The sequence below is a fragment of the Papio anubis genome, chromosome 12, assembly GCF_008728515.1.
Source record: "Papio anubis isolate 15944 chromosome 12, Panubis1.0, whole genome shotgun sequence".
In the NCBI taxonomy this organism is placed as follows: domain Eukaryota; kingdom Metazoa; phylum Chordata; class Mammalia; order Primates; family Cercopithecidae; genus Papio; species Papio anubis.
Window position 1 is genome coordinate 61,291,641 of NC_044987.1, and position 21,267 is coordinate 61,312,907.

The following is a 21,267-nucleotide window of genomic DNA, read 5'->3' on the forward strand; positions in this document are numbered from 1 at the left end:
TTTTTACTATTATTAATAATGCTGCTGTGAACATTCATGTACAAGTTTTTGTATGGATATATGTTTTTCTCTTGGATATATACCTAAAAATGGAATGTCTGGGTCATATGATAACTCTGTTTAACTTTTTGAGGAACTTTCAAACTGTCTTCCAAAAGACAGCTGCTCCATTTTATATTCCCACCAGCAATAATACATGATGGTTCCTATTTCTCCACATCATGGCCAGTGCATGTTATTGTCTGTCTTTTTGATTATAGGCATTCTAGTGGATGTGAAGTGATATTGTAAGTGGCTTTGACTAGCATTTTTCCAACAGCTTGTGATGGTGAGCATTTTTTCATATGCTTATTGGCTGTTTGTATATTTTCTTTGAAGAAATGTCTATTCAGATGCTTTGCCCATTAAAAAAATTGTTTTTATTGAATTTTAAGAGTTCTTTATAACTTACCAGATTTGCAAATATATGATTGGCAAATATATGCAGTATTTTTTTTCCCATTCTATGGAAGAATCACCTGAGTTTCTTTTTTTTTTTTTCTGATGCAGTTTCATTCTGTCACCCAGACTGGAGTGCAGGGGCATGATCATGGCTCACTGCAATCTCCACCTTCTGGGATCAAGCAATCCTCTGACCCAGCCTCTGGAGTAGCTAGGGCTACAGGTGCACACCACCATGCCCAGCCAATTTTTGTATTTTTTTTTTTTTTGTAGAGATGAGTTTTGCCATGTTGCCCAGGCTGGTCTCAAACTCCCGGGCTCAAGCAATCCACCTGTCTCAGCCTGCCAGAGTGCTGGGATTACAGGCATGAGCCACAGTGCCGGTCCTCACCTGAGTTTTTTATGTGCACTTAATTTTGAGAACCACTGGTAACGGAAAGAATAAGAACTTCGAAGGTAGGCCATAGATTGAAACCCAGCTCTGCTGCTTATTAGCTGAGTAATCTTGGACAAGTGGCTTAGCTTTTCTGAGCTTCAGTATTTTATATGTGTGAAACAAGATTAATATTGACCTTTTTGCTTTTCTGTGAAGTAAAATGAGACAGGTGAAATGCTAAGAATGGTAGGTATTTAGCATTGGTAGCTACTGTTATTAGTGGAAAACTGAAGTCCAGGAAAAATTTTGTCTTACTCAAGGTACTAAAGGAAGTTATTCTGTTTCATGAATTATAAGAAGCACATTCTTTTACATTCTTACATTTCTGAAATCAAGATGCATCTTATGGTTCTTTTAGGCTGTGATGCAGTTGTCATTGCCTCTTCATGCATGGAACTTGTGGGATGGGTATCAGCAGGCTTGTAAGAAAATCCCAGAGACAATGGTTGGAATACAAATGTTGGATCACCTGGGCTTTTTTGATAGCATGGAGGATTGTAATTTGTGGAAAAATATGGATATCAATGACTGATTAAAAAAAAAAGATTCAGAAGAGTTCAACTCTGAATATGACCCATTTATGCACTAGTTTATTTCATTTATCTTTTTTTATTATGCATAGAAGTAATATATGCTAAACTCTGACTAAATAAGTTTAAAATAACTCTTTTAATAAGTATAAATAAAAATTCTAAGTGACAGGGTATTGTGTTAATTGGCAGCATTTTTTCTTAGCAGAATATAAAATAATGTGTCTTGCAGTTAATGGTGTTTTTATTTTTTAAATTCAAAAATTTTATTTTTTTTTGAGACACAGTCTTGGTTTGTTGCCTAGACTGGAGTGCAGTGGTGTGATCTTGGCTTACTGCAACCTCTGCCTTCCAGGCTCAAGCGATCCTTATGCCTCACCCTCCTGAGTAGCTGGGATTACAGCTGTGTGCCACCATGCCCAGATAATTTTTGTGGTAATTTTTTTTTTTTTTGAGACGGAGTCTCGCTCTGTTGCCCAGGCTGGAGTGCAGTGGCACTATCTCAGCTCACTGCAAGGTCCACCTTCTGGGTTCACGCCATTCTCCTGCCTCAGCCTCTTGAGTAGCTGGGACTACAGGTGCCCGCCACCATGCCTGGCTAATTTTTTTTTTTTTGTATTTTTAGTTGAGACGGGATTTCACCATGTTAGCCAGGATGGTCTCGATCTCCTGACCTCGTGATCCGCCCACCTCGGCCTCCCAAAGTGCTGGGATTACAGGCATGAGCCACGTCGCCTGGCCTAATTTTTGTAGTTTTTATAGAGATGGGGTTTCACTATGATGGTTAGGGCTGGTCTCCAACTCCTGGCTTCAAGTGATCTGCCTGCCTTGAGCTCCCAAAGTGCTGGGATTACAGGCATGAGCCACCATGCCCAGCCCTCAGTGATGTTTTAGATATGATGAAAACTGGAAGTAGTAGATCAGGTACTGGACTCTGGTATTTAAAAATTCATTCAGCAATCATAATTGCTTCTCAATTAGTATTCTTTCAAATTAGAACTTAAAATGTTGTAAATCTTGAGAGGGAGAATTTTTCAAAAACTGAGAGCTGCAAGAAAAAAGATCAAGTAGGGCTACACTTAAATAATGTTTCCTTGAGAGAAGAAAAAAGGAAAATTACCTGATTTTAAAATTAATAAAAGGTAATATGCAACTTCAAATGACTAAATAAAATTTAGGTTTAAATATATACTTCCATATTATTGTCAGTTATGTTGGGGGAGAATAAGAAGGAGATGCTAACTAGGCAGAGAAGGAAATATAGTTTGAGAGAGTCTATTTAATTAAACCTTTTTTGTCACAGACCACTGTGTACTTGAATTGAAAGAATTAGGGTTTTGGTAATACCTCTTCCTATTGGTGACTATTGGTTTATTAGCTCCTAAGCCATTATTCATAAATCTTTACCTGCTCCTAAAATTTAAAGATTCTGTTCTGAATGGGACAGCCATTGCCGCCCACTGCAGGTGAAGATATTTTATGATTCATAGACATGAATGGAGGATACTCTCCTGAACTTGATGGTATTAAACTAAGGACTCATAATGAAAGTTACTTATCTCTAGGGTTAAGAATAGAAGTGTTACTCTGGCACCGTAACATGTGCCTGTAGTCCTCGCTAAGGCAAGAGGATCTGCTTGAGCCCAGGAGCTTAAGGCTGCAGTGAGCTATGATAGTACTTGTGAGTAGCCACTACACTCCAGCCTGGGCAAGTTAGCAAGACCCTATCTCTAAGAAAAAAGTATTGAATAATTTTTTTGTATACTTTACCTTCACCTGGTCTTTTTAGCCACACCCAAGTATATAAATATAAGAGATTATGAAGGTAATTTGTATGGTAGCATAGGTGTGATATACTGGAACAAGTGCTAGTTTAGAGCAGTGGTCCCCAACCCTTTTTGGCACCAGGGACTGGTTTCTTGGAACGCAATTTTCCCATGGACTGTGGACAGGGTCGGGGGGATGTTTTTGGGATGATTCAAGTGCATCACATTTATTGTACACTTTATTCCTATTGTTGTTACATTGTAATATATAAGGAAATAATTATGCAATCCAACATACTGTAGAATCAGTGGGAGCGCTGAGCTTGTTTTTCTGCAACTAGACGGTCTCATCTGGGGTTGTGGGAGACAGTGACAGATCATCAGGCATTAGATTCTCATAAGGATCATGCAACCTAGATCCCTTGCATGTGCAGTTCACAATAGGGTTCGTGCTATGAGAATCTAATGCTACTGCTGATCTGACAAGAGGCAGAGCTCAGGTGGCAATGTGAGCAATGGGGGGCGACTGTAAATACAGACGAAGCTTCGCCTGCTTGCTTGCCCGCCACTTACCTCCTGTTGTGTGCCCCAGTTTGTAATGGGACACGGACTGTTAGTGGTCCATGGCCTGGGAGTTGGGGACCCCTGGTTTAGAGGCATGCAACCTGGGTATCAATTCTAGTTCACAAATTATGGCGCCTGGCTGTAATTTGTTTTGTAATTGAGAACATCAATTTAGAAATTTACAGTCTCTGGCTGGGCGCAGTGGCTCACGCCTGTAATCCGAGCACTTTGGGAGGCTTAAGTGGGCAGATCAAGAAGTCAGGAGATCGAGACCATCCTGGCCAACATGGTGAAATCCCGTCTCTACTAAAAATACGAAAAATTAGCCAGGCGTGGTGGCATGTGCCTGTAGTCCCAGCTACTTGGGAGGCTGAGGCAGGAGAATCGCTTGCACCCAGGAGGCGGAGGTTGCAGTGAGCTGAGATCACACCACTGCACTGCAGCCTGGGCAACAGAGTGAGACTGTGTCTCAAAAAAAAAAAAAAAAAAAAAAATTATAGTCTGACTTATTCTTTAAAGAGTAACCTGTGGGTTGAAACCGGAAATTAACCTCAAAGATAAACTGCTCAAGTGATGCTACAGAATCTTTCACCACGGTTAGTAGTCCTAGGTACCTGCCATCTTTCTGTATGTTGGTAATAATTCTCCTCACGATTGCTGGATAGTTTCTGCAACTCCAAGTACTATATTTTCATATAACAACTTCAGGTAGAAGAAGAGGAGGACGGGACAATTTATCCTTATGCAAATTTTTCCTACCTTTTTCCCTCCTTCCCCCATCTCTGTTTCCTTCCTTTTTTTTTTTGTTCCACTAGGGAAGAAATTTTTACGAAAAATTATCTCAATAGACTTTCCCTTATATTTCATTGTCTGTGTTTGCTTCGTATGCTTGAGCATGCCTAGCTGCAGAGGAGGCTGGGAATGTGATCTTGGAAGTGGGTCCTTGCCTACAAACAAAAAGGGTAGTGGTGGCAGTAATGTAGCTTTTGCCACATTATTGTTTTGCCTGATTTGCTGCAGGGACCCATTTCCAGTTTACTCCTAGAGGTTCCCATAAAAGTATTAAAAAATGCATCGGGGTTAGATTATGGGGGATATCACTGGAACTCCAGTTGTCCCAAGCCAGCTGGTAATTAAAGGCTCCATAGAAATCATTTGTATTCCCCCTTCCCAACTCCTTTTGAATTAAATACGTGAGGTTAGGAGTAGATTTTTGTATTTTCCATAAATAGTGGGCCATTACGCCAGTGGCCTCTTAGGATTCTCCTCCCAATCTTACCACTTTCAGTCTTCTGATAATTTGGAGAAATGGTGGTCTAAGGGCCCTCAGGCAATTGTGTTCTTAGTGAACTCATTTTTTTTTTTTTTTTTGAGATAGAGTCTTGCTCTGTCGCCCAGGCTGAAGTACAGTGGAGTGATCTTGACTCACTGTAACCTCTGCCTCCTGGGTTCAAGCAATTCTTCTGCCTTAGCCTCCCGAGTAGCTGGGATTACAGGTGCATGCCACAATGCCCGGCTAATTTTTTGTATTTTTAGGAGAGATGGAGCTTCACCATGTTGGCCAGACTGGTCTCGAACTCTTGGCCTCAGGTGATTCCTCCCCCACATTCTGTCTCGGCCTCCCAAAGTGTTGGGATTACAGACTTGAGCCACTGCACCCAGCTGTGAACTTCTTTTTACTTCTCAGGTGAAAGCATTAGTGAAGTGACTAAATTGAAAGGAGGGAAGGCCATGTAAAGAGTTTTAATCACCCTTAGCTGAATAATTTGCCCCTTAGTAATTGATGATTGGCAATTTACTCTTGAGAGTATCAAGTCTGAAGCTGTTTATCTGAGGAGGCCCGAGGTGGTAAGTCAATGGTTTTCTTTTTTTTTTTTTTTTGAGAGGGAGTCTCACTCTGTCTCCCAGGCTGGAGTGCAGTGGCACGATCTTAGCTCATTGCAACTTACGCCTCCCGGGTTCCAGTGATTCTCCTGCCTCAGCCTCCCGAGTAGCTGGAATTACAGGTGTGCGCCCTACGCCCGGCTAATTTTTTTGTACTTTTAGTAGAGATGGGGCTTCGTCATGTTGACCAGGCTGGTCTTGAACTCCTGACCTGAAGTGATCTGCCCACCTCGGCCTCCCAAAGTGCTGGGATTACAGGCGTGAGCCACCGCACCTGGCCAAGTTGATGGTTTTCTTTGTAAATTCTCCAGATGTTCATTTGAGCCCCACAGATGCCATTCCGTGTTGTTGGTATCAGTCTTCAGGGGTGATCTGATGCATAAGCAGGAGTTATTTTTCTAAGTCTGGTTTGTGATCTTGGCTTTTCAGTAACTAATTTGGGATCTAGGCACAGAAACTTGTAACCCTGTCCTTTGTCCCGCTGCTGCAGATGTTCTGTCAGTGTTGGTCAGGAGTAATTTATGGAATCTTAGCTGGTATTTTTGTTAATTTCATTTTGTTGTGTCCTTCCAGTGTTCCTTGATCATGCTTTATTTTAACATTCCATTTGATCTTTTTGGCATTCATGTGGGAATCCTTTGTCATCCAGATGTTTTCTGTTTTGTGAGCTTTGAAATAATCCCAATTTAAAAAGAAAATGTTATTTCTGGTGTTATGAAAAGTGTTACCATGTCCACAGAAACAAGTTGGAGTATATAGTATGTATGTCTCCTGATTGTATTTTAGTGATAATTGTTTTTCCTCTTACTGGTGATTGGAGGATGGGAGCAAGGGACAGATACTTTTTTTTGTTGTTTGCTTTTGAGACAGAGTCTTATTCCATTGCCCAGGCTGGAGCACAGTGGTGCAATCTCAGCTCACGGCAACCTCTGCCTCCCATGTTCAAGAATTCTTGTGCCTCAGCCTCCTGAGTAGCTAGGATTACAGGTGTGCAGCATGATGCTCGGCTAATTTTTGTATTTTTCATAAAGATAGGGTTTTGCCTTGTTGGCCAGGCTTGTCTTGGACTTCTGGCCTCAAGTGATCCACCTGCCTTGGCCTCCCAAAGTGCTGGGATTACAGACGTGAGCCATTGCACCCAGTCTAAACTTTTTATTGTGTATTATTTTTTGTGTGTTTTGAGTTTTAAACTATGTGTATATTATGCTCAAAACTAAAATTCAGTGATTCAGTAATACTGGTAAACATTTTATTGCATATCTGTTAAGCATAACAGATATTTAACAGATGTTGTAAAAGTTCGTATTCGTTGATGCTAAAACGCCATTTTTGGCTTTTAATTAGTTTTTAGTGAAGCTATTTTCATTATTAATAGACTTTAAAATGTATTTCTAATATATAAAGTATTAAGAATACTTGATTTACAAACTTTTCTTCATAAAATGATTGGTTTCCAGTTGGTTGTAGCACAAAGTTGGGAAAACAAGCTTTATGTACTACTGTGTTCCTTTCTTTCTGTATTGTGGAATTTTTTTTTTTTTTAGAGGGAGTCTTGCCCTGTTGCCCAGGCTGGAGTGCAGTGGCATGATCTCAGCTCACTGCAACCTCTGCCTCCCAGGTTCAAGCGATTCTCTTGCCTCAGCCTCCCGAGTAGCTGGGATTACAGGTGCCCACGACTACAGACAGCTAATTTTTGTGTTTTTAGTAGAGACGGTAGAGATGGGGTTTTACCATGTTGGCCAGCCTGGTCTTGAACTTCTGACCTTGTGTTCCGCCCACCTCGGCCTCCCAAAGTGCTGGGATTACAGGTGTGAGCCACCGCACCTGGTCGTGGATTATTTTGTCTTGAAACAAGCAAACATGTTAGATAGTTAAGAGTCTTGCCTAATCTCAAATTTCATTTTAGCTGCCTTTATCCAAAGGTTTTATATCATAGCCATCAATTTAAACATTGTTTCTGTTGTAAAATGTAGTTTTGCATTAGCCAACTCTCTCCATGGAAGAATTGTTTGCTCTGTTTTACTAAAAGAAGTGTTTTATATAATAGTTTTTCTTAGTTACATTGAATCACTTGAAATTGTTAGTATTCCATTTTATTTATTTCTTCTTCTTCTTTTTTTTTTTTTTTTTTGCATTTGTTAGCTATTCCTCTGTTTTTAAAGTGGTCATTCTAAGATATGACATTATGTTTTTTGTTTTTATTTTTTTTTGAGACAGGGTCTCACTCTGTTGTCTGGGCTAGATTATAGTGCTGTGATCATGGTTCACTGCAGCCTCAACTCCTTGAGCTCAAACAATCCTCTTGCCTCAGCCTCCTGAGTAGCTCAGACTACAGATGTGTGCCACTATGCCTGGCTAATTTTTTAAATTCTTAGAGGAGACAGGGTCTTACTATGTCACCCAGGCTGGTCCTGAACTGTGGAGCTCAAGCAGTCCTCCTGCTTTGGCCTCCCAAAGTATTGGGATTAAAGACATGAGGCACCACACTTGATCTACACCATGCGTTCTTAATTTATCACTGTCTACTTAGAGTTAATATTGTACCATTCCACATATGACCTTACAATGGTCTAATTACAGTTATTCCATCCCAGACTTTGTGCTGCATACTTTATAAACCTCATAATGTTAGTTTTCTTTAAACAGTGATCTTTTAATAAGATTAAGAGAAGGAAAAAAAAGTCTTATATTTACTAATCCTGACCCTTCTTTCCTTCCTGAGACCAACATACAGGTTTGAGTTTCCATCTGTTGTCATTTCCTTTCAGCTTAAGGAACTTCCTTCAGCGTTTCTGGTGCAATTCTGCAGCTTTTGACATTTCTCTTAGCTTTCGTATATCTGAAAATGTCTTTATTTCACCCTCATTTTAGGAAGATATTTTTGCTGGATGTAGAATTCTGGGTTGGTCACTCCAGTGTCTTCTGGCTTTCATCATTTCTGATGAGAAGTTAGCTCTTACTTATAGACTTGTTCATGTCTGTGGAATGTGCCCTTCTTTGCTCTAATAGCTTTTTTCTCTTTATCTTTGGTTTCCTACAGTTTGAGTGTAATGTGACTAGTATAGTGTCTGTAATTATCTTGTTTGGGGTTCATCATTCAATGGTTGATGCTTTTTATGAAACCTGGGAAACTTCTGGCCATTATTTCCTATTTTTTTGAGATAGAGTCTTACTCTGTAGCCCAGGCTGGAGTGCAATGGCATGATCTCAGCTCACTGCAACCTCTGCCCCCCTGGTTCAAGTGATTCTCCTGCCTCAACCTTCCGAGTAGCTGGCATTACAGGCATGCGTCATCACGCCCAGCTACGTTTTGTATTTTTAGTAGAGGCGGGGTTTCACCATGTTGGCCAGGCTGGTCTCGAACTCCTGACCTCTGGTGATCCACCCGCCTCGGCCTCCCAAAGTGCTGGAATTACAGGTGTGAGCCCACTGTGCCTGGCCTGTTATTTCTTCAAATATTTTTTTTTCTGCCCCATTCTCTCTTCTTCTTCTTCTTTTTTAAATTATTATTATTATACTTTAAGTTCTAGGGTACATGTGTACAACGTGCAAGTTTGTTACATATGTATACATGTGCCATGTTGGTGTGCTGCACCTATTAGCTCGTCACTTACATTAGGCATTCCTCCTAATGCTATCCCTTCCCCTTCCCCCAACCCCATGACAGGCCCTGGTGTGTGATGTGCCCCATCCTGTGTCCAAGCGTTCTCATTGTTTAGTTCCCACCTATGAGTGAGAACGTGTGGTATTTGGTTTTCTGTCCTTGCGATAGTTTGCTGAGAATGATGGTTTCCAGCTTCATCCATGTCCCTACAAAGGACATGAACTCATCCTTTTTTATGGCTGCATAGTATTCCATTGTGTGTATGTGCCACATTTTCTTAATCCAGTCTATCATTGATGGACATTTGGGTTGCCATATGTAGAAAGCTGAAACTGGATCCCTTCCTTACACCTTGTACAAAAATTAATTCAAGATGGATTAAAGACTTAAATGTTAGACCTAAAACCATAAAAATCCTGGAAGAAAACCTAGGCAATACCATTCAGGACATAGGTATGGGCAAGGACTTCATGACTAAAACACCAAAAGCAATGGCAACAAAAGCCAAAATAGACAAATGGGATCTAATTAAACTAAAGAGCTTCTGCACAGCAAAAGAAACTACCATCAGAGTGATCAGGCAACCTACAGAATGGGAGAAAATTTTTGCAATCTACGCATCTGACAAAGGGCTATTATCTAGAATCTACAAAGAACTTAAACAAATTTACAAGAAAAAATCAATCCCATCAAAAAGTGGACAAAGGATATGAACAGATACTTCTCAAAAGAAGACATTTATGCAGCCAGCAGACACACGAAAAAATGCTCATCATCACTGGTCATCAGAGAAATGCAAATCAAACCACGATGAGATACCATCTCACACCAGTTAGAATGGCAATCATTAAAAAGTCAGGAAACAACAGGTGCTGGAGAAGATGTTGAGAAATAGGAACACTTTTACATTGTTGGTGGGAGTGTAAACTAGTTCAACCATTATGGAAGATAGTAGGGAGATTCCTTAAGGATCTGGAACTAGAAATACCATTTGACCCAGCCATCCCATTACTGGGTATATAACCAGAGGATTATAAATCATGCTGCTATAAAGACACATGCACACATGTTTATTGCAGCACTTTTCACAATAGCAAAGGCTTGGAACCAACCCAAGTGTTTTTTTTTTTTTTTTTTTTTAATTTTAATTATACATATGTTAAACTGCTTGATAATATTCTATGTTCTTCAGATTGGATAACTATATTGATCTGTTTTCTGGTTCATTGGCCCTTTCTTCTGTAGTTTTCAATCTGTTGTTAAGTCCATCCGGTAAAGTTTTCATTTCTGATACTGTACCTTCAAGTGACTGAACATATTTACAATAGCTGTTTTAAAGCTCGTGTGTGCTATTTCCAACATTAGAATGATCTTGTCTTTTTTTGGTTGGCTGCTTTCCTCCCCTGATTTTGAATCATATATAGCTATTATTGGCATAGCTAGTAATTTTTCATTATTTGGACATTGTGATTGATATGTTATTGAATGTCTCATTGTGTTGTTTTTCTTTAAAGAGTGTTGAGTTTTGTTTTGGCAGAATGAAATTATTGATTCTTTCAAGATTGATTTTGTGTTGTGACAAGCCTAACTTTTGTCCTTTGTTCTAACACTTGGCCTTTGCTCTAGTTTATGATTTTTCTGAGGTTTTCACTGAATGCCTGAGTGCCCAAGGCGTGTACAATGTCTCTCCATTCTGAATGGACTGGAATTCCAATGTCTCCCATCAGAGAGCAGCCTTTGGTATCTGTTCAGCTCTCAAGCCTATGACAGCAACTCTGCTAGGCCTCATGGAGTCCTGCCATGGCTTACATGTAGCCCAGTGCTCTGCCAAGGGCACTCAAGGAACCCCCATGCAGACTTCTGAGGCTACCTCTTCTGCATTGTTGCCTTCATTCCTGGACCCTGTCCTATAAATTCTAGCCACTTCCATATGCCAGGACCCTGATTCAGTGAGACCATCATGCTTGGGCTTAGGTTCCTCCTTACTGTGGTGCAGTTGGGAAAGTGTTACAGGCAGAAAGCTGAAGTGAACATGGTACACACCTCCTGTGCTGCCTATTGTTTAGTTGCCTGAAAATACTAGAGTTGTATATATCTTGTCTAGTTTTATGGATGTTACCTGGGGAGGGCTAGTCTGGCATCAGTTATTTTATCATGGCTAGAAGTAGAAGTCTTCTTCTTAAATGTATTAGAGGAACATTTTTAGCTGTCTTTAAATATATAATTAAGATGATGTATTTATACATACTTAATATTATATAATCTTAATCCTCTGCTTTTGGATATATGAGTTTGGATATTCCATATACAACTGTATGTATGCTGTACCACAGGAACTTTTTTTTTTGAGACAGGGCCTCACTGTATTGCCCAGGCTGGAGTGCAGTAGCATGATCATGGCCCTCTGTAGCCTCAATCTGTTGGGCTCAAACAGTCTTCCTGCTTCAGCCTCTCAAAGAGCTGGGACCACAGGTGCATGTCACTATGCCCGACTAATTAAAAATTATTTTTTGTAGAGATGGAATCTCACTGTGTTGTCCAGGCTGGTCTTGAACTCCTGGGCTCAAGCAGTCCTCCTACCTTGGCCTCCAAAAGTGCTTGGCCTCCCAAATTGCTGGGATTATAGGCATGAGACACCAGGCCCGGCCTTAGAGCATTTTTATTACCCCAGAAAGAAGCATTTTACCCCTTGGCTGTCACTCTTCCCGCTTTTTGTCCACTTGCCCAGGCCTAGCCAACCACAGATTTACTTTCTGATTCTATAAGTTTGCTTATTTTGGATATTTTATGTAAGTAGAATTATATATGTTTGTCTTTTTGAGGCCAAGGGTTTGAGACCAGCCTGGGCAACGTAGGGAGACCTTGTCTCTAAAAAAAAAAAAAAAGAAAGAAAACAGGGATTGGTGGCACTTGCTTGTAGTCCAGCTACTGGGGAGTCTGAAACGGGAGGATCACTTTAGCCCTGACTGAAGGACAAGGTTGCAGTGAGCTGTGAGTGTGGCACTGCGCTCCAGGCTGGGTGACAGAATGAGACCATGTCTCAAAAAGAAAAAAGAAAAAGAAAAAGAAAGGAATCAAATGAAATTTTCATACTATTTCCAAGCAGTAAGAGTGCCTATTTAGACATTTATTTCCTCAGCCCTTATTAGATCCTGGCAGGAATCTATTGAACATAGAATCATCTTTTCCCTGGTTTTGATAGCTGTCCTCAATTTCCTTGAAAGTAGAAGACAGGTATCTTTCACTCAGAATTATTTTCAATAATTGGGGGCATAGCATTTTCAGTGCCCACCGTGTCCAAACACTGTGGCTGGAGTATGTAGTATCTTATATCAAGAACTACTACTAGAATAGGCTGGGCACGGTGGCTCAAGCTTGTAATCCCAGCACTTTGGGAGGCCGAGACGGGCGGATCACGAGGTCAGGAGATCCAGACCATCCTGGCTAACACGGTGAAACCCCGTCTCTACTAAAAAATACAAAAAAAAAAAAAAAAAAAAAAAAAAAAGAACTACTACTGGAATAGATATCAAAGAAGAAGTGTAAGACTCAGTATCTCTGTGCATGTTTCAGTCTAGCTGATTAGTACTGGAGTGGAAGAAGGTACATGGACTGGAGCTTTCTGTTTTTTCATATCTGGGATTATTGAAAGATTCTGTGAAACACTGGACTATTAGAGATCTCTGATATTTATATCTGGGGTTTGGGTTATATTTGAGATATTTCCACAGTTAAAAATGCCTTGTCTGTCTTCTTTGTCTTAGGACCAGACAGTTTTATGGTGACTACCAAGGAAGGATATAAAGTTTCTGAATAGAACTAAAGTCTTGCTATGCAGCATGTTTTTTCTTTTCCTGGTGAAGTAATTATGTTTATTTTTAACTTTTTGGTAATGTACCTAAAATAAAATATATGCCACAGATAGCTTAGAATCAGCTGATATTGGGTAGTAGAAATGTATGTAATCTCATAATACTTTGTATTAGTTAGTAAACTCTCTAAGTAAAAATTTCTTTTTATATGTTTAAAAACAATAGGTTACAAAAGTTATTGAAATGCTTCTTACCTAGAAAATAAGTTGCTGTTAGTCAATTTTATTGTTTCACTTTACGTAGTTATTTGCATGAGTATAAATATGCTTCTGAAGAGACACAATAATTCTAAGTTTACTTTCAGGAAAATAACTAGGTTTCCAAAGTTCCATTAGTTTATAAAATTTTTAAAATGGCTTTGACAATGACTTATTTTATTCTTGTGTCTTTTGTCATTGATCCAGGTCTAATTTTGATATATTATTATACATGTATTAAAATTAAGTCTTCAAACCTCGTATATGTTATACGTCAGCATTGTTTTAACAAAGGAGAAGGCAAGAGAAAAGACTTAAGTGCTTAATTTTATGTGAGTAACTCTGTCAGGCACAATGCTGTGAAAGATTTATGGTGTGTCTTTCAAATGTCTAATATAATTCAAAGATAAGATGTGTCTTGGATGCAAAATGTTCATAAGAAATAATGTCTTTAACTTTCGTAAAATACTCATATACAAATTACGTTAACTTTTATTTGTGTCTATACAAATAGAAAAGTCATTTGATTAAAATGTTTGATATGTGTCCTATGCCATGATCTCAAAGGAATGTGTTTCACTTTAGTGAGGAATTATCTGACGAATGTCTCCCACTTTTTTCCTGGAAAAGAAAACTAGGCATCTTAAACTGGGTCTTAAATGTGATATAGATGAGAACATTTAAAATCATGGTGTTCCAAGGTGAATTTGATTATATATCACCTGACAAGATTATTTTGGCATCTTGATTAATATTGGTGAATCTGAATGGAAAGTAATTTTTTTTTTTTACTTGAAAATGCAGTCTTAAAAAATATACAGTCTTAGTTGGGGGTTTTAACCCTTTCTTCCCAGCTGTTTTTTTTTTTTCTTTTTGGTCCATTAAAGTATTTTACTTGTAAGTATGTATTGCATCCCTAGGAAAAGAAACCCGGGATTTTCCCTCTTGTGTGTTTTTGTCTTGCGTCTTTGTGGTCTATGATGCCAACTGGTGTTATCAGTACAGTTAAACCAAACTGACAGGATGGGAGCAGATTATTCTGCCACTTTTCTAGATCTTTGAGTTGCACATCAAATCTGGGGCTGAGCACTCCAGTTTAGCCTACCTGTGAGTTTCACAACATTTTTCCCAGCTGTGTGATCATCAGTGATTTCAGATTCGCCGGTGTAACCATACTTTACCATCATAGTTAGAAACCGGACTCTTGACTTTGGAGCACAGCCTAATAAGAACCTGCCTCTTTTTTTGGCATTGTTGATGCTCAGGAGAGCATCATTCAAGACATTCATGTGCCTCATTGTGGTAGTGCAGAATAATGGCAGAAAAAGCCCCTGGCTGTTTTTTGTGTACCATGATATCAACACTTTTGAAAAATGAGAGGACATAGTAATCTTCTGTTGTCTTTCAGTTTTTACTAAATTCACCTAAGCACTATGTAAAAAATGTTATAATAGAAAACATTGAAAGATTTCCATGACTCTCTTCATATTAAAGCCTGTTCATGACAAATTTAAACTTTAATTTCTTTATGATAAGATTATCTCTTTTCAGGTAACTCAGTTTGACCACCACCTTTTGATTTATAGCGTATCAAGGGCTGAAAGGCAAAGAAGTTTAAAGATTCCATTTTATTTGAGTCAGTTGGCCAGCACCTGTAACTAGAGAAAAGGCAGCTCTGTGTAGACTGTGTTTGATCAGTCTGAGAGGTGATACACTCTCCAGCCTCTGTGATGTTTTCAAGTGGTGGAGGGGGATGGTTATGCAATGAAAAAGGTCGTATAGTTTATTCAAATTCCTGAATATTGCCATTACAGTATGATGACATTGTCTTTGAAATATTTTGAATTCCCAGAATTAAACATAGCTTATTCAAATACAGATGCCAAGAATGCATTATAAAAGCAAGAGTCACCTGTGCACTTTACATTACAGATGCCTAGGCCCTAATCCTAAGATTCTCTGTTGGTAGATTTTGGGAGAGGCCCGGGCATATATTAAAAGCCATAGCAGGTGATTCTCATTTGTAATTAAGGATGAGTGCTACTTTTCCAGGAGTTATCACCATTTAATATGCATTGTTTAATATGCATTTCAGATATTTTTCCTGACCTCAGGGATTCCAGGAAATACTGGCTTGGCTAGGAGATACTGCAGGAGAGGTGGAATTCCAAGATGTATAAAATTATTGATTGGATAGTCAACCTTGAATTTTCCATAGGTCAAAAATGTCAGTGAAATAATTGGTGATTTAACAAATTTATTTTATTGTGTACCCCAATGGATGATAGATAAAGAGAGTGGTGGTTTGGCTTGTTTATAAGATGTTTTTCTCCCTTCTTTAATGTGTATATAATTCAATTTAATTAATTGCAGATTTATCCTTCACCTATGTATCTTTTAAAATTAATTATTTTGTGTTTTTTTTTGATGAGACAAGGAAGGATGAGGTTACTTACAGCTTTATAAATGTTCAGTGTTTAAGATAAACTACGTGTACTCTAAATGTAACTGCGTTGTAGAGTATGAAAACATTCAGCAATGAGACTAAATGACATTTACTTAATCTGCATATCTTGTAGATTCTTTCTGCATGTAGTGGAACAGCCACACTATAAAGCTGTTGTTTGTGCTCTTTCAAAAAATGTAATCCACTTTGGGATGGCAAATTCATTCTTTACGAATTTCACAGAGTCCAATAGAGACTTTTTTTTCTAAGTGTCTAATAAGTACCGTCTCCAAGGCATCTGCGTAATATATATCCTAAATCTTGCCATGCCTTCATTGGACTGTATTCATCCTCTTAATAAACTATGCCTTTCTTTTTCCCTCATTAACACTAGTTTTCTACTTTTGCCTATTTGATTTAACAGAGGAAATTTAAGCCTCTATTCCTTAGCCATGCATCTCTACTTCAGGCCAGTTCTTACAAGTAGCCATTCCTGTGTTCTGAAGAACAGATCAAGAAAGAAGGTGGTTAAGTGGTGTTATCTCTGTGCAGGTTAGTGCAGTCTGCCACTGAGGGGATGCCTATATACCTGCTTTCCTTGTGGGGTGTTTTTCTCTGGGGCTATCAGGGTGCACTCAGCTGCAGCAGAGTCTATGTCTTGATGTTTCTTCTGATAGTCTGAGCCTCTAATATGGGGAGGTTTTTGTACCTGTAAGAGGTTGGAGGCATTTATCAGCATCATTATTTTTCTTTGATGAAAACATAAAATTTGATTCATTTTCTTACTTGATTTGGCTTTGAGCTACATTTTTTTTTTTTTGCCTTTTAAATTAACAACAACAACAATAACAAAAACTCTGCTATTAAGAAAACTTACAGGAAAAAATCCCACTCTCCTAAACAGATAACTGCTTCTTACTTGGTTTTGCTTTAGATTTGTCTATATTGATTATGTGTGTTTTTATGTAGTTGCAGTCATATTGTAGATAGCATTTTGTGTTGAATTTTTTAATGAAACATTATATCCTAAGTACTTTTCAGGTTAAGTACTATCATAATTATAATTGTGTGGTTTTCAAACTGTATTCCCTAGACCATTGGTATCAATACCATCTGGAACTTATTAAAAATGCAGTTTTGTAGGCTTATCTCTAATTTCCTACATCTGGAACTCTGGGAGTGGAACCCAGCAATCCATGTTTTAATAATCACTTTTAGGTGATTCTTATATATATTAAAGTTTGTGGACCACTGTTATAAATTGTAGCTATTGTTTACAGTGGCATTTTTATTGTTTACTTACCTTACCTTGCAATATCTAGATGTAGACATTTTTTTTTTGACCCTTAACAATTACTGATACTTTGTTAAGACTTTATTGTCTTAAGCTCTGCAGGTTGTTTTTCTGTTTATAAATGTTAAACATCTATTATTTCATTTAAATCTTAGCAACCCAAGAGGCAGATATTATTATTTACTTTGTATAGGTGAGGGAACTTAAGCCCAGAAGGATTTACTAATTTGTCTAAGATCACAACTTTTAATTTTTTATTCTTTTAAAGTTATATATTTATAATGCTTTAATCTATGAGGACTTTTCTGGTATCCTCCCTTCTCGTTTTCCTTTTTAAGTGTCCTTCATCTGTGTAGAGTTGAAATAATGGACTATCTGGTTTACTGGGGTGTGACAAAACAGTATTTGAAATATGAAATGGGGATAAAATTGCATTTACCAGAGCTCCTTCCGGGATAAGTATGAGAAGAATAGGCAGAAGCAAATAATCTTCTTGGGAGGGGTGTGTGTGTGTGTGTGTGTATGTGTATAAGAGACAGAGTGAGATCCTATAGGATATGCTTAATTGCTTTTTAAGGAAGTTGAGTAAATTAGGAATATATTTTTATAGGATATGCAGGTTTGGAGACAGAGCTAAATTGCTGAGAAAGAGAAGAGGTGTGAGCTTTCAACTAGTAGCTCTCTGCCTCTTGTCCAAACAAACATTGAACAATAACAAAAATATTGACTTGAAGAGTGCCAGATTAGATTTCATGGGGAGCCTATGTTTTTGACTCTGCATGTGTGTTCCCATAACATCCAGTGCTGTTAGAGCATCCATCACATCATATGTTAATCATTTTTTTTTGGTATATCTTCCTCTCCAGATTGTGAGCCTTTTGGGAGCAAGACTGTCTTTTATCTCCATATGTTTCTTTTTTTAATTTTTGTTTTATTATTATTTTTTTAGACGCAATTTTGCTGTTGTTGCCCAGGCTGGAGTGCAGTGGCATGATCTTGGCTCACTGCAGCCTCCGCCTTTGAAGTTCAAGTGATTCTCCAGCCTCAGCCTCCTGAGTAGCTGGGCTTATAGGCATGCACCACCACGTCCGGCTAATTTTGTATTTTTAGTAGAGATGGGGTTTCACCATATTGGTCAGGCTGGTCTCGAACCTCTGACCTCAGGTGATCCGCCTGCCTTGGCTTCCCAAAGTGCTGGGATTATGGGTGTGAGCCACGGCTCCCAGCCTATTTTCGTATGTTTCTGAGCCTGGTATAAGGTTACTGAAGAAACCTTTGCTACTGAATGAGACATTGTTGACCAATTAATATTTAATAGACTTTTAAAATGTACATTGTTCTTAAAAGTCAAGTTTTATTTTCCTTTGTTTACATAAAGACCATATGCTACATTATAATATGTAATTTTCCATAGTTCTGTAAATATACAAGGATGTAAATAAGTGTCAGATATGGCTTGCATCTGGGTCCCCACCCAAATCTCATCTTGAATTATACTCCCATAATTCCCATGTGTTGTAGGAGGGACCCAGTGGGAGATAATTGAATCATGGGGGTGGTTTCTGCCATACTGTTCTTGTGGTAGTGAATAAATCTCATGAGATCTGATGGTTTTATCAGGGCTTTCCTTTTGCATCTTCCTCATTCCCTCTTTGCCTTCTGCCATCCATGTAAGATGGGACTTGTTCCTCCTTGGCATGATTATGAGGCTTCCCCAGCCACATGGAACTGTAAGTCCAATTAAACTTCTTTCTTTTGTAAATTGCCCAGTCTTAGGTATGTCTTTGTCAGCAGCATGAAAACGGACTAATACAGTGTTCTTATTTACATCCTTGTATATTTATGGTACTAAATTTTAGGATAAATTAGGATAAATTTCTAGAAGTAGAATCGATGGGTCAAATATTGTATTCTGTTTAAATGGCTGTCTAGGCCAGGTATGCTGGTTTACACCTGTAATCCCAGCACTATGGGAGGCCAAAGTGGGAGGATCACTTGAAGACCAGCCTGGGCCTCATAGTGAAATCCCATCTCTACAAAAAATAAAAAAAATTGGCCGGGTATGGTGGCATGTGCCTGTAGTCCCAGCTACTTGGGAGGCTGAGCCCAGGAGGTTGAGGTTATAATGAGCTATACTTGTGCCACTGCCTTCCAGTTTAGGTGACAGAGCGAGACCCCATATCTATTAAAAAGCAAATCTGTCGTCATAGGAGATTTTAACATACCTCTCTGAAGTGGATATATTAAGCACATAAAAATTTGAAAGTATATAGATTTGAATTTCATAATTAATACACTTAATGAGTTACATATATACAGAATTCTATATCCTATATTAGAGAATATGCCTTTTTTTTTTTTTTTTTTTTTTAGGTGAGGCAGAGTCTTGCTCTGTTGTCCAGGCTGGATTGCAGTGGTGTGATCTTGGCTCACTGCATCCTCTGCCTCCCAGACTCAAGCAATCTTCCCTCCTGAGTCTCCTGAGTAGCTGGGACTACAGGCATGTGCCACTGTGCCTGGCTAATTTTTGTATTTTGTGTAGAGACAGGATCTCATCATGTAGCCCCGCATAGTCCCGAACTCCTGAGCTTAAGCGATCCATCTGCCTTGGCTTCCCAAAATGGTAGGATTACAGACGTGAGTCACCGTGCCTTGTCCTTTAGAGAATATGCATTCTTTTCAAACAGAAAATTGAATTATGTATTTATTAGCCCGTAAAAGGAGTCTCAAATAATTCTGTGGAATTGATATCATACATTTTGTGTAGTATGTGGCTAAGAGAGGGCTCAGGAACCAAATGTGGTTTTCCCCTAGCTGTATGACCTTGGGTAAGTTGCTTAACTCACGTGCTTCAATTTTTTCATCTGTAAAACAGATATGGTAATAGTGGTCTCTCAGAGTTGTGAGGGCTAGCGTTCAGAACAATGCATTACACGCGGTAAGGGCTCAGTTAATGTTTGCCATCATCATTATAGTATCATCATATTCTCTGATCACGTGCAATGAAAATAGAAATCAGTAATAAAGAGATAAACATCCTCTTCCTCACACCAAAAAGAAAAACCTCCATATATACCATTCAACAGTAAAAATGAGTGAATTATGGATACACACATCAATGTGAGTGAATCTCAGAAACATTCTTAGTGAAAGAAGCCAGATACAGGAATGTATACTGTATACTATATACTGAAAAGTTCTAAAACAGGCAGAACTAATTGGTAGTGGAGGAGAAATCAGTACAGTGGTTTCCTCTGGTGTTTAAGAGTAGGAATTGACTAAGATGGGGCATGAGGAAACTTTTTGGGATGATAATGCCATTCTATGTCCTTTTTTTTTTTTTTGAGATGGAGTCTTACTCTATCACCCAGGCTGGAGTGCAGTGGCACAGCCTCGGTTCACTGCAGCCTCTGCCTCCTGGGTCCAAGCAATTCTCCTGCCTCAGCCTGCCAAGTAGCTGGGATTTCAGGTGCCCGCCATCACATCCGGCTAATTTTCGTATTTTTAGTAGAGACAGGGTTTTACCATGTTGGCCAGGCTGGTCTCAGGAATGCCTGACTTCAAGTGACCTGCCCACCTTGGCCTCCCAAGGTGCTGGGATTACAGGTGTGAGCCACTGGGCCTGGCCCCATTGTATGTCTTGATAGGCATTTGGGTTACATAGGTATGTACATTTGTCAAAACTCAGAAAATGTATATATAATATGTATGCCTAGTTTTACATAGAAAGACTAAGCAAATATTGGATGCTTGTTAACATTGAGCATGCTGAAATATTTAGTGGGAAGAGTATTATTGTTTACAATTTGCTTTAAAGACACCAAAAATGAGGTGGATTAATTAATGGCTAGGGAGATGGATAAATGGATAGATATATGTGATAAAGCAAGTCTAATAGAATGTTGTGGTAGAATCTAGTGGCAACTATATGGATGTTAGCTATAAAATTCTTTGCTATGTGATTGAAAAATTTCCCAATAATCTGTAGAAGTTTTCTTCCCATCCCCCTACTTGTGCTTGGAAACTAAAAACAAACAAAACCACTACTGACTGAGTTAAAGTAGAAATTATAATGAGAATTACTAAATACCACACAATGAAAATGAATGCCCTATATAAAAAAACTTGTAGGGTATGATTCAAAAGGAAATTTATAGCTCTTAATGAATTTGTTAGAAAATAGGAAAGATTGAAAGGTAGTGGGTTCATCTCAATAAATTAGAAAAAAACCCA

The 21,267-nt window shown here is 38.7% G+C and overlaps 1 protein-coding gene across 5 annotated transcripts in view; it reads left to right on the plus strand.

Annotated features, from left to right (window-relative positions):
* Positions 1–21,267, plus strand: part of FCHSD2 (FCH and double SH3 domains 2) — a 309,718-nt gene that overhangs the window by 9,401 nt on the left and 279,050 nt on the right. The window lies entirely within an intron of this gene.